Raw genomic sequence first — 12446 nt, 5'->3', positions numbered from 1 at the left:
TACATAGTTTGTATATATACAATAGTACACATCAAGTATAATTATTGCATATATATGTATATATATGCAGCATTATTCAGTCAGCAAACAAGGATTTGCAACACTATGGATGGAACTTGAGGGCATTATGCTAAGAGTGAGAAGTCAGAGAGAAATACTGCATGATCTCAGTTATAGATGGAAATTTGAATAAAGAACTGAAGTAGTGATGAAGGAGTAGAAGGCAAGCTGAGGACAAAGCCTGAGCTGATGCCCTGAAACCCACCCCCTAACTCTGGGTGGGAACTGTATGACATTTTTCCAGGGACCTCCCTACCATCTTAAGGTCAATACCTTGCTGGAAGGGAAAATGAATTTACCTGGACAATGGCAAGACTTCTGGTGTGGTCTAAGTATTTGCAGGTGGGTCCTCTTTAGCATATGGAAGTTCTTTTAAAACCTCCCTTTTTCTCTTACCTCTCCCAACTCTCAGGTATATCATCACTACTCTGCATGATCCTGGGGGCAGCCCTTCTTTCTGCCCACGGGTCCTGTCCCCATGCTTTAATAAAATCACCGTTTTTGCACCAAAGAGGTCCCAAGAATTCTTCCTTGGTCATCAACTCCAGACCTCACCCCACCGAACCTCACCTATATTCAAAAACCACATCACTAGAAACAGAGTAAGTTGGTGGTTACCCCAGGGCTGGGGGGTGAAGGTGTTCAAAGGATTCAAACTCCTTTATAAGTTCTGGGAATCTAACATGCAGCAAGGTGACTATAATTAACAGTACTATATATTTGAAAGTCACTAAGTAGATTTTTTAAAAAATTTTATTTATTTGACACACAGAGAGAGATCCCAAGTAGGCAGAGAGGCAGGCAGAGAGAGGGGGAAGCAAGCTTCCCGCTGAGCAGAGAGCCCCTTGATCCCAGGACCCTGAGATCATGACCTGAGCTGAAGGCAGAGGCTTAACCCACTGAGACACTCTGGCTCCCCAAAAGTCACTAAGAGTAGATCTTAAAAGTTCAGACCACCACACACACAAATAACTGTGAGGTGATGAATGTTAGTCACATGGTAGTAATCGTTTTGCAATATAGACTTCAATTGTCCTCTCCTGCAGCTTAAACTTATGTGATATTATATGTCAATTACATCTAATAAAACTGGCCGAAGGGGGCGGGGAACAAAACAAACTGCTAATTTTTTTTTAAAGTTGATGCAATAAAATACTATTTTTTCCTTTAGTGAATGCTTTTTCTTTCTTTTTTTTAAAATAAGAATTGATTTTAGGGCGCTTGGGTGCTTCAGTTGGTTAAGCAACTGCCTTCGGCTCAGGTCATGATCCTGGAGTCCCCAGATCGAGTCCCATATCAGACTCTTTGCTCAGCAGGGAGTTTGCTTCTCCCTCTGACCCTCCCCTTCTTGTTCTCTCTCTCTCGCTCTCTCTCATCCTCTCTCTCTCAAATAAGATCTTTGAAGAAAAAAAAAAAAGAAATGATTGTAGAGAGAGCATGCATGGTGGGGGAGGGGGCAAAGCGAGAGGGAGAATCTCCAGGGGACTTCTCGCCTCCATCTCAGGACCCCGAAATCATGACCCACGACCTGAGCAGAAATCAAGAGTGGATGCTTAGCCGACCATAATACCCAGGCACCCCTTGAGGAATACTTTGATCCTTCTTAAAAAATACTAAATTCCACACATGAAAACAAATTGTGGTTCTGTTTTGCTGGTTCCCTAAGCTCGTGTCAGAATAATCCCAAACTGCATAGAAGAATCACTGTGGGTCATCTGTTTGCATAAAATTCCAAGAGATGGGTGAAGAAAGTAGGGCAAGTTGGTAGTTATTGGGTTGGCTCCAGGGCCTGGGATGCCTTTCTGCAATGACGCTCTGGGTCCCAATTATTATGCCTAAAACAAGAAGACAACAGCCCAGAGTTTCCCCACCTTCTTTTATCCTGGAATGCAAATCCCACGAATTATCCGTCTGGTTGCATCTGTCAGTCTGGTTCTCCGCTGTATCATCAGCTCCTGGGATAGGGCCTGATTATGGAAGGCAAGTAACACTAGGAAATTAGGAAGAACACAGTAGTAGCTTCAGTGAATCCACGCCCCTGCTGTTGAACAGGGGCCAACACTGGATCCAGACAGCAATAGACGTTAGTTCTCAGATGGGATGGTCTGACCCGTGCTTCCAGAAGGAGGAGTCAGAGAGTCAGAGACAGAAGTTGGGAGTAGAGGGAGCCTGACAGGAGAGCAGCAGGAGAAGGACACGGAGGCCCTGGGCTTTCCAGCGATATCAGCATTTTCTACAACCCAACTACTTCCTCTAGCATCGAGCCTCTTAATGTTGTCCGTTGCTGTGTATACATACAATGACCCCCAAAGTCAAAGGGCATGAAGACCACCGCCAATCATTTCAATGTTCACAGTTTTGCTCACGGAGGATGGCTTATCCTCTTTGTCCCTTGTGGTGGCTGCGGGGGTACCCTAGTGGCTGGAGGCTCCTGCCTGGCCCCCCTCCCCTGTCTGGGGCCCTGATGCTCGCTAGGGTTTGGGGGGACACCTTCAAGCGGACTCATCCTCCACCAAAACCTTCTCATCCGGTAGTCGGGCTGAGCTTCCCAATAAGGCAAATGTAAAACACCGGTCCGTGCTCTGGAATCACTAGTCTAAGGTCTAAGCAAGTCACAATCAGACCCACCTAGATTCAAGGGGAAGGGCACTAGATCCCACCCCATTGACCTTCTCCATACATATTCATTCCCATATTTATCCAATCAACACGTGGAGCTTATACAGGTTCTTGATCTTGTGCTAAGACCTTGGTGTACGCATACAAAAAGGACCAACAAAATCTTATCCCCCCACAGCTCCAAGATGCTGTCTTGGGGTCTGGGCTGGGGATGTGGCCCCAGAGCAGAGGAAAATGTTCTACGGGAACGTAGACAATGATTTTGTCTTCACCGGGTCTAACTCAGGTGTTCCTGCTTTCGACCTACCTCCCCCACCCCTGCAGGAAGCGGACGACTCAAGATTGTCTTAAGCCAAAGTCTGAAACAAATCATAGTCTTCCAAAGAGAAATTATATTGCCCTCGGGTTCCTCAGCCGGTTCTCAAAAACTTGTCCCTAATTCCTTGTCACTAAGAACTTTGAAACAACTCAAGTAGGAATTTCTTAGATTTAGCATCCCCGGCTACATTCCCCGGGGGGCTGTCTCATTGCTCGCCTCCCCTCGAAGGCAGGAAGAGCCTTCTGCAGGCTTTGCTTACTGGTCTAACACTCCACATGCATCACTTCACTTAATACTCCTCACAAATCTGCTAGGTGCTGTCCTTACCCCCTTTCACAGATGGGAAAGCAGGCTCACAAGCTCAGTAAATTGCTTATTGTCCACACACCTGCCTGACTTAACAGCCCACAGGCCTCACCAACAGGCCCGTTTATCAGTGCCTAGGGATAGGATTCAGATGCTTTGGCCTACACTCCCTCCCGGTTCAGAGAGGGACTCAGATGTATAAGTATTTCTACACAGTCAGTACATGAGCAGGATTGAACGGAAGTACTTTTCATACAACTTTAAACTTGGGTGTCCTTCCCGGATGGCGGTGTCCATACCCTAGGTCAGCAAGAAAAGGCCTGGGGACAAATCCGGCCCACCATCTGTGTTTGTAAATAAAGCTTTATTGGCACATACCTACGCCCTTTATTTACATGTCCTTGAACTCTGACAATGTGGCCCTTTATGGAAGCTGTTTGCAGATCTTCGTCCGTCCTGCAGACCAATTTTTTAAATAAATCTCATCATTTTCTCGGGCATAACAACATTCTGTTGCATCACCGAGTGTGTTAAAGGTACCTTTGTGTTTTTAAGAATACCACCGTTTTGCCAGAAGGAAGGAAGGTGGGGAGCCCAGGGGAGGCCATGGGTCAGATAAAAGGCATTGAGAGCACTCTTGGCGTGAGGAGCACTGAGAAATGTATGGAATTGTTGAATCACTGTATCGTACACCTGGAATTAATACAACACAATATGATAATTGCACTTCGATTTCAAATGAAAGAATACTAGTTTTTAAGACTCTGGTGCATATTTTAACATACCAGGAGTCAAGAAAGAAAGAATGAGAAGAAAAATGGGCTCAACCTGTCCCAGGCTCTGAGAGGCTACAGCTTGACCACGGTGAATGCCTCCTGCGCTTTGTTCATTTTGGATCTTCTCTGGCAAGCACAGTGCCAGGGACTTGGGGTCGTGGTGGAGGGATTCAGTAGGTGTCCACTGATGGCATAGAGGGCCTGCCTGGTGTCCCTTTGCTCCAGCTGCCATAACAGTGATGCCACAGACTACGGGCTTAGACAACAGAAATTAATTCCCTCACCTTTCAGAGGCTGGACATCCGAGGTCAAGGTCGTCAGGGTTGGTGTCTTCTGGGGCTCCTCTTTCTGTGCCTTCACACAGCTTTTCCTCTGTGCTCCTCAGTTCAGCCCCTAACAGCTCACTCTACCCTCTCCTCCCCCAGCCCCCCAGCTCCCCCTTTATCTGCTTCCCGGAGCATTACAAGGGAGACCTCGGGGAGCCCTCTCTCCCTAGGGTCCCAGCTGTAAAATCTGAACCAGAGTCTGAAATGAAGGGATTCAAACTCTCGCCTAGAAGCAGAGGGAGAGGCCATGAGGCACGGCTCTCTCCGCTTTATAGGAATATTCTGAGTTGGAGGGAGGCTAGCCCTTCCCCCAACCTATGTGGTGTGCTCCCACAGCTCCAGGCTGGAGAAATTAAGTGTTACGATTATCAGCACACCTTCAAGATCCATCTTACGTCCTCAACGAAACATTGTCTGGGAGGCTTCTACAGTCTGCCCACCGTGTCGCTCTGCCTGCAGGTGTCAGGGTCTGCGTGGGGGACCTGGTCACGGAGAAACGGTCCCCAGGGCTGCGACGCCCTCTCTGGACACTAGAGGGCGCACCAGGGCCGCAGCTCACACCTGGGTTGGGGGCTTGTTTTCAGTGGGACAAAATGCTAATTGCTGTTTCCAATAAAGAGAAGGCATTTTTTGCATGGAGCACTGGGTGTGGTGAATAAACAGTGACTCTTGGAACACTGAAAAAATAAAATTAAGTTAAAAGAAGAAGAAGAAGAAGAAGAAGTCACTATCCATCCAGAGGCTTCTAAACTGTAGGGAGGCTGACAAATGTGAACCATAGTATTTTGCCCTCACCAATTTATTTATTTTTATTATTTCTTAAATATTTAATTTATTTATTTGACAGACAGAGGTCACAAGTAGGCAGAGAGACAGGCAAAGAGAGGGGAAGCAGGCTCCCTGCTGAGCAGAGAGCCTGATGCTGGACTCAGTCCCAGGACCCTGAGATCATGACCTGATCTGAAGGCAGAGGCTTTAACCCACTGAGCCACCCAGGCGCCCCTGCCCTCACCAATTTATACTGAACCTACCTTGAACCTACCTTGAACACCCATCCACCCAGGACTCAGAGCCCACTGTTAATATTTGCTACACAAGCTTCGTGACCCATCTATCATCTGTCCTTCCCTCTGTCCATCCAACAATCTATGTCATTTTTGTACACTTGGAACACAGCAAAGCACATTATTTTGAAATTTTCTTCTTCTTCCTTTGGATCTCCCCTCTCTCACTTTAAGCAGCTAGTGAGGTACCTTTAAAGTCTCCCCAACTGTAAGACTCGGGGAAGACTGACTGCTGGGGGCCTCTGGGCAGATGGAACCCAGGGTCTTTCTCAAGATGGCAAGCATCTTAGGTCCCTGTGGCCTGATGACTGAGGACCAGATGGTCTCCCCTCCATTTGCCTTGGTAAATGTGTCAGCTTCCTCTGTACCCCACGTGATGGACTGAACTGTGCTCCCCCCAAATTCTAGGGCTAAAGCCATGACCTGGAGTAACCTCGGGACGCGACTGTATTTGGATATAGGACCCTGCATTAGGCCAGTAAGTAAATGGGGGTCAATTAATTGAAATGAGGCCATGAGGGTGTGCCCTGATCCATTTGGACTGGTGTCCTCATAAGTTGAGGAGATAAGACACAAGAGAGACAGCAGGGATGATCTCACACTGTCCAAGTCCAGGACACGGTCCAAGAGAGGACACAGCCAGGTGACAGGTGTTGGCAAGCTTCCAGAGGAAAAAAAAAAAAACAAAAAAACAAAAAACAACCAACCTGGATCGTGGACTTCCAGCCTCCAGAAACTGTCAGAATTACATGTCTGTTGTTGACATGTAATATTTGGTGTTTTGTTACATCAGCCTGAGCAGACTCCCATGAACCTGACTTGGCCCCTGGGAAACCCAGGGATTCCGAAACAAGCAGGTCTGAATTTTCCGCCAACCCAGCATAGTGCCTCAAAGGCCGGTGGGAGAAATAAAAGGATTTTTGCAGGCCCAACTTTTTTCTTCCTTTTTTTGGTGGGGAGCCCCATCCAGTCCCCCACGAAACACCTGAGGCAGGAGGGCGTTAATGAAGGAATGCCCTGGGAGCCGAAGAATGGGGTCAGGCAAGGCTTCTCACGGGACACGGGGCATGCTTGCGATTGTGAAAAATTAGTAGGAGGCTTCTAAAACGGCAAGGTGGGGAAAGCTATTGTAGCCAAGGGAACAGGTCGGAGACACGGAAGACGGGAGAATATCGGGAAAACGACCCACAGTGGTTCACAGAGTGCCAACTCCGTGACGGGCGTGCCTCTGTGAATTTAAATATATAAATCACGTAGCCCTCACAACCATCCGGTGGGGGTGTGCTATTATAATCCCCATTTCACAGAGGAGAAACTGAGGCACAAAGGGATCCACCTGCCAGGGATTACAAAGCTTGTAACTAACAAGAGTTCAGATGCAAACCTGGGTCCCCTGCTTCCCCTGTCTCCATCCCCCCCCCACCTCACTCTTTAGCCCCCCACACAGCTGCCATCACTGAAACATTAATTCAGGAGGCAGTAGGGCTGGGGACAAGGGCAGGAGATGTGCCTGGAAGCCAGCAGACGTCCGAAGATGGAGGGACCGCCGTGGCATTTCTGGTCTTGGTTCTGCTGGCACCACGGGAACTCCCAAGGGACCCAGGTTTACTCTTCAATTCTTAGCCCACACTGGGGTTGTTGGATACATTCTCAGGGACCTCGACAGAATTTTTACGTGCATCGGGGTTCCTCAGGTCATGTGAATTTGAGAAACACCATAGCGGGGATCCTAAGTTTGGGCGGGGAGGTGGTAGACACAAGAGACTGGATGCTGGGAATCCAGCTGTGTGCCTGCTAATGGCCCAGGGTGTTGGGAGGGGTCCACGGAGGAGGGGGCCATGGCACACCTGGCATCTGGGGAGACGGCATGGTGCTGTCACAAGCCCATGGACTCGGGGGGTCATGGGCATGAACTAGACCAGCCAGGTCACCTGCGACAAGTTTTGCAGCTCCCCAGGATGAGGTGAGGATTACAGGAAGCAGTAGCGGTAAAGGCTTGCTAAGGGTCAAGTATGAATTCACCGTGGTCTCCCCCACTCCCTCTTTGTCAACCTGTACGCGTCCTCCCCTCCAGACTGTGCCGCCCTCAGGGACAGGACATGGGTGGGGAGCCAGTGCAGGGTGCGTGGGGAATAAAGGGAACTCGGAAATCAAGGGGAACTCCAAGGACTGGGCCCGGCAGAGCCGGCAGATGATGTTGCCTTTTGCGGGATGGCGGAAGGCAGAGAGGAGAACAGGGTTAGGGCGACTAGCAAGGGTCCCATTTCTGCCATGTTATGTTTGAGCGGCCGATCGTGGATGGACGTAGCCCGTAGTGAGTGGCAGGTGTCACTGCCGTTCGAGACGAGCTCAAAAGTGTCAGCGTAAATTTGGCATTCGTGGACATTCAGATGTCACTTAAAACCCGGGAGCTCATCGAGATCTCCGGGGGAAACTAGGGCCGTCGGGAAAATGTGCAGGGGCCCAACCCAGAGAGAGAGAGAGGGCAGCTGCATTCCCGACACCCCAAACCAGAGCGGTGGAGCCAGAAACAAAGTCGAGCCAGAAACACAGCCCAAGCAGGAGCCGCCGATGAGTCAGACTGAAACCAGCTGAAGCAAAGAAAGAGAGAAGAAGGTACTAGAGCAAAGGCGGCAAATTCAAGTTCCCAAATGCCAAGAGGTCAGGCTCCACAAGAACACAGGAGGGGCCGCGAGCGGGCGCATTAGCCCCACTCTGCACACTACCTCAGAATCCTTCTTCTTTTTTTTTTTTTTTTTTAAAGATTTTATTTATTTATTTGTCAGAGAGGGAGAGAGAGCGAGCACAGGCAGACAGAATGGCAGGCAGAGGCAGAGGGAGAAGCAGGCTCCCTGCCGAGCAAGGAGCCCGATGCGGGGCTCGATCCCAGGACGCTGGGATCACGACCTGAGCCGAAGGCAGCCGCTTAACCCACGGAGCCACCCAGGCGCCCCCTCAGAATCCTTCTTAACACTGTTTCCGGATGCGGCCGCTCGGATTCTAGGTGGCCCGGGCGCTAACTCTGGTTGCCTTTCCTGCTATCACCCAGTCCCCTCGTTCTGCAGACGAAGAAACTGAGCTCTAGAGCGAGTCCGTGTCCCAGCATGTCGCCAGCAGACACCCCGTGTTCTGCCGTCCAGTCCGGCAGAGTGGTGTGGCCCCGAGGGAAACTGTTGATGTGGAGTCCATTGTGCTCCTGTGGAACCCTTGTGTACCAGTCAGGCTCCTCCAGATATACCAGTAAACAGAGAGTCTGTGTGGGGGAGGGGGTAGGAAGAGAGCAATTTATTTGAAGGAATTGGCTTATAGGGTCATGGTATCGCCGTGGAGCAGCGATAATAACGACCCTCCGTCCGGTTGGGTTTCAAAAAAGCCAGGCGCTTTAGTGCATATGGCCGTGGCTTATATAGGGGAGCTAAGCCAATCAGCATAGACAGCGATAAGCATCCACCAATCTTAACCTTGTTACCAAGTGCCCACAGCAGAGCAATAGTTCAACAGCCAATAGGTAGTACTTCCTGTTTACCATCAGTCACTCTAGACACACCTTCTGGCAAATCGCCAGGCGCCGTTTTGCAAAGCTCTGCGGCGGACGGATCTCCGGGCCCCTGGAGCATCCGCCCTGGACACATGGAAGCCGGCAAGTTTGAAATCTGCAGGGTGAGCCAGCCGGGCCAGAGACCCAGAAGACTTGTGGATGAAGCCGGAAGGCTGCCTGCCTTCAACTGATTGGACAAGGCCCACCCATGCTTTGAAAGGTCCTCTGGTCTGCGTTATTCAAAGTCTACTTATCTAAATATTTCCCTTACCTGAAAAAATACCTCGACAGAAATATCTAGTATAACGTTTGACTCAACATTCTGGTACTGTGGCCTGGCCTAGCCTATCGGACACATTCCCACTCCCCATTCCGTGTTGGTTTAGATTGGCTTGTTTAAGACACTGAGTTAAAAGTCGTCTGATGTTAGGAGGAAAGGTAGAAATGGGGAGAAGTGACCTGGGCTGACTGCCCCTTGCTGAAGGAGCATCTACAGGGAATATGGCTTTGGTGATAATCATGTCATCTGAGATGTCAGGACCCTGAAAATTGTTCAAGCTACAGTTTTTTCGAGCACTTGCTATATACGCAACACTGTGTTGAACACTTGCTTTTTTTTTTTTTTTTTCCCGGGATTAGCTCCTCTGGGATCACCCAAGCCCCTGGGCAGGCTCTGTTGCCTCCCCCAGGACTCTGACCCAGGAAGCCAGCCATCGAACCTCTTTCTTGGGGACCCAGCAGTAATTCTGGTCCCTTCCCCACAGATCGGAGGGCAGTTCTCAAGAGGGGTGGCGGGACAGGAATTCCTCCTCTCCTTTGGGGTCCTGAAACCATAGCCCAGAAGGCTTCTTTGTTTTCTGCTCCCCATTCTGCCCAATCTCCGCCCCTACAACTGGGTCCACAGCTTAGATGGGGAAGTACAAACGGGCAGTCTCTGGGAAGAAAAGTCAGTTAAAAATCCAAAGACAGGGGCACCTGGGTGGTTCAGTGGGTTAAGCCGCTGCCTTCCGCTGGGGTCATGATCTCGGGGTTCTGGGATCGAGCCCCGCATCGGGCTCTCTGCTCAGCGGGGAGCCTGCTTCCTCCCCTCTCTCTGCCTGCCTCTCTGCCTGTTTGTCATCTCTCTCCAAAAGAAAAGAAAAAAAAAAAAATCCAAAGACATGATTCCTGCTGGTTCTGTGGGAGTCACGAGTCACCATGTCTTGGCCAGCGTCCTAATGCTAGAAAGGGGAGGAGGGTAGGTTCAGAGGACTGCAAATAACTATTATTTACTTAAGACAACCCTACAAGCTCCTGTTTGATAAGAGAGAGAGATCGAAAAACCTCATCAAGATCTTGGATGCAGCTTTCTGCGCTAATTCTGGTTCCATCTTTTGCCCCACCCCCGCCCCACCCCCACCATACCTAAAGCAGCCGGCAGGCGACAACCACTCTGCTTCACAGCTCAGCTGGCACAATGCCGGGAGAGCAGCCAGGGGCCTGGGTTCAATCTACTGATAAGTCATCAATGTCTTTCTCACCCAAAACATCTGGTTTAGGATCCTGAGTTATGAGCTAATATTAAATATAAAACTTTATAGCATCACATATATAATACTGTTGATTAGAAACATCAAGAAAAGTAATTGACTGGAGGGGACTCTTTGTGACCAGCTGGTTGAACATCTGGACGGGCTCCAAAGGGGCCTGAATTGAATTCCCAGTCCATCCATTCTTTCTGGCCAGGGGTATTATTCCTACTCTCTTTCTTGGATACTTGCGTTTTATGAAAAAAAAAAAAAAACAACGGGAATGCGCGTTCCAGTTTGCTGGAAAAGACTAAAATAAAATAATGACCGTTTTTCTCCTCTCTTCCATCCATTCTTTAGACAGTTACTTTTTGTTACGTCCTTAGCCGCGTTGTGTTATGCTGACCACTAGGTGGCGGCGTACACTCATTTATTTTTTTCCCCCCTCCACCCGCTGAGGTTTGCACGGGAAGAATGTACCCGTCCCGGTTCCATCTGCTTTGCAGCCCAGCAGAGCAGGAGCGGGAAGAGCTCCTACCAGTCTGGGGCCCTGTTCTCAGGGGGCCCCACTTGACATACATTACTCCGTTGTCCACAGAATTCCTTTGCCAGCTGCATTCCTGTGACCAAGAACCTGAAGGTAAACCAAACCTTCAGCTGACGCTCTATGTTCTGTTTGCTGAATACTTGCTTCCCACCAGGACACAGTGGGTCTGTTCATTTTCTCTGCTCTGTTCGAGGGTCCAGGATGTAAGCAAGGCGGTAATTTCTTTCTTGGAATCTCCTTTCAAACAGCATCTTTCCTGGGCATCAGGCACAACCTACTTTGCATCTCGTGCACCGACTCAGATCGGTTCTGAGTTGCTGCTCTGAGTGCAGTGTTAAGAAGGACTCTGAGGACTTACCATCCAAGCTCGGAAGGCAGGAGTGTGATGCTTGACTGGCAATGTTGGCTCCATATTTGCAACTCTCTGACTTTACCCTGTGACTTGGGGAGGGCTGTGCGAGGTCCCTGGTTACATGACATCATCTTGATCTGATCTGTATCATTTTATATCCCCCATCCCACCCCAATTTTCCCCACATTTTGCATCCTGAAAGTTGTTGCTCCGGGGAAGGGCAGTGAGCCTTCCTCGTTATACACACCATCTCTCTGCCCTGCTGGGCTCCAGCTTCAGGAGCCAGCAAATCACCGTAGCAGCCCCCTTCCTCCAGCACAGGGCCAGCCGGGGCAGCAAAAGCCACGCCTCTCTGTGTCACTGAACCTCTATTCACTGAGCGCCCGTGATATTCCAAAATAAAAGGGCAGAGATGGGAGCATTATTACAAATCTGTCAACTACTCGTAGAAGCTGGTCTTCCGGAAAAGACGTACCAAGAGCAGAGATTCTCAAAATGTGGATCCTGGTCCGACAGCATCAGCTTCACCCAAGAACTTGTTACAAAAGCAGATTCTCAGTCCCCACCCAGACCCACTGAATCAGACACGTCCCGTGTGCCACCCAGCTGCCCTGGGTTTTAGCAAATCTTCCTGGAAATACTGATGCCTACTCAGATTTGAGAACCAGTGGGTTTGCATAAAGGCTTCCCTCGCTTCCTCCCTTCTTTCTTTCCGTCCTTGTTTATTGAATTCCTTCCAGGAGCCAGGTAGGACGTTAGCTTGGTCCCCGTGCTCAGGGAATTTACATACTAATGGCAGAGACAGGGACAGTCTGGATCTTTGATGATTGGCCTTATGATAGCGCCCCTGGGGTCGTTTTGCAGGGGAGCCTGGAAACCTAGATTTTTCTGTGAAATTTTCCGGAAATGTGTACAAACACTCCGGAGGCCAAGAGAGAGAGGTGTGGAAGCCAAATTTGGGCCCCTAGGAATGTCCGGCTTGTGGGAGCATTGGTCTCTCTCCCGCCATCTAGTGGCGGCGATGGGTTGGT

The sequence above is a fragment of the Mustela nigripes genome, chromosome 16, assembly GCF_022355385.1.
Source record: "Mustela nigripes isolate SB6536 chromosome 16, MUSNIG.SB6536, whole genome shotgun sequence".
Taxonomy (NCBI): domain Eukaryota; kingdom Metazoa; phylum Chordata; class Mammalia; order Carnivora; family Mustelidae; genus Mustela; species Mustela nigripes.
Note: the sequence above shows the minus strand (reverse complement) of the source record.